Here is a 2,426-nt window from a genome sequence, read left to right as displayed (position 1 = left end):
TTCGCGGTGTGCTTGGCGCAATGTTGCAGCGAGTGGCCGCCAGGAGCGCAGTTCTGTCTGCGGTCCGCTCCCACGCGCGGACGACAGCCCTGCCCGCGGCGTGGCGAACATAACCTCAACCGAGCAATGAAATAAAGGATGTTTGCCCCGGCGCGATCGGGCGGAACGCAAACAGCGCGACGGCAAACACGTGGTGCGGGGACCGCTTCCGCGGGAAGGTTCGATTCAGCGCTGGTCGTCGCCATTCCATGCTCGCGCACGCGCGTCCCAGCCCCAGGAGGTTCCTGGTTATTTTATTTTTTTTTTTTTTGTGATTTAGAAATTACCGCGGAGGATGCATTTTTAACAGCAGCGTTGATGATTCGTCGATACCCGCGTCACGTGTGGCACGTGTTGACGGATCTGGTACTGTGTGTTCCCGCTTTTATCGTGGCCAGGTCGAAAAGAATGTTCGGGAATTACTTTTACTTTTTCTGAAGTCGCGTCCGAGTTCGAGCCTCAAGCCATGTTCTCAGGGCAGTCAAGAAAAATTAAGGCCTCCGGAGAAAGAAAATTTTTTTTTCGGTCCACTTCTCTATTACTTAATAAACAACTCTTCCAACCTCTTATTATTTAAAAAAACCGCAAACCTTTAAGAGATTATAATTAGTATAACACTACGTGACTTTTAACAGCATTTTAAGAAATGATTTTTAAATACCTATAAAAAAATTAGCCAAGTCTCGACGGAGCTGCTTGTTTATTTCTAAAAAGTAATGAAATCTAGAAAAAGTCGTGCCAAGTCTAAGGTTCCTTACTGCGATTTATTTATTATTATATTTGATGTTGTGTGACTTGGCCGTTGAAGGGTACACAAGGGTACAAAACCAGGTGCTCCATGACACAATTGCACCAATCTGTCGCCAGAGATCGGCGTTGTATTTACGCCTAGTGGCCGCTTAAGTAACTACCGGTAAAACGTAAACACTTTTTTTGGCCAGCATCGCCAAAGGAACATCTTAGTATACCGTTCTCATACACTTCAAAAGTGAAGGGAAAGTTTTTTCCAGCAGCCATAAGCTCAGAAGCTGAGTCGTAGGTAGTGGGTTTCATCATATCGCTCGTGTAGGATTGCGCGCTCGTGTATACGTCACCATCAGCATCACACATGTACACTTGCATTTCTTCCCAATGTTCAGCAACGTATGCAACTATAGCAGATATGACACTGCAAGTTGAGTCAGTTCTACCATACACCAAGAAAGATATTGAATGGAAGAGACAAGACCCGTCTTTGGGCATACCAACTACTTGGTAGCCACTAAGTTCATCGTCGTCTTTTAATATTATCGATATATTTTACGATATTATCTTGCAAAATCAAACACAAATAAACTCAACGACCTTTAGTATATGGACAACAAATCAGAAATACCGATAATATTTAGACTAAAACAATAATAACCTATATCCTTAAGACTTCTTTTGTCTTAACAAAAAAAACTCAAAGATAATATTATACTCAGCCAACTCAATCTATACAAACTATAAACAAAACGTTAACTCTTAATTATTAGACAAGTGTCAATATAATTAATTATCAATGAACTTTGTACCAAAGGTATTACCTACCTAGTACTGAAATACAGCTATATTAATGATATTTTTAAACGAAACGAAGTAATATCTACCTAAATAAACTAAACCTAGAATACTAGAAAAGTACTTACTTATAAACACGAACGCGATTCGAAGTACTGCCTAACTGTAAATTAAACCTAGAAAACTAAGAGTACTAAATAACTAACAATTAAATAAAGTATTCAATTAAAAGTACTTTTAGATCTTATAATTAAGTAATAATCAGTAATCCGTCACTAATTATAAATTTCCTAAACCTATTCAAATCTTCGAATTGTTATAATAACAACCTGCTAATTAACCTTAGCAAACCTCACGAAATAATAAGCGAAATCAACGAAATGCAAATAATCCCTCCTAATCCCTAGCAAACTTTTTCAAGCGCAGTAGAAGAATGTCGTAAACGACTGTAACGCGGCCGGTTGCCACTTCGCCACATAAGGTAATCGGAAAAACAAACGTAAGCGCGTTTTAAAATACAGTCAGCGCCATCTATAGACGTGTGCGGGTATCACCGCCACTCTTAGTCCAATGAATTATATTTTGAACAAATTTTGAGCGAAATTAATTAATATTTTAGTGTAATTTGTTAATTTAATTTGTGTAATGTTCGAGTAGAATAAAGTTAATCGTTCGACTATTTCTTCTTGTAAACTTGTAAGTTTAAGTATAAAAGCCAGTCTAGTCTTATCCAGAGTTTTCCTTTAATTTTATTTATATGCGTATTAAAAGCAGAAGGGGAGGCATTCGCCCAGCAGTGGGAAGCAATAGGCTAGATTAAATTAGAAGATGTGTCCCACTACGCT

The sequence above is a fragment of the Bacillus rossius genome, chromosome 10 (assembly GCF_032445375.1).
Source record: "Bacillus rossius redtenbacheri isolate Brsri chromosome 10, Brsri_v3, whole genome shotgun sequence".
Lineage (NCBI taxonomy): Eukaryota > Metazoa > Arthropoda > Insecta > Phasmatodea > Bacillidae > Bacillus > Bacillus rossius.
This window is presented reverse-complemented; position numbering follows the sequence as displayed.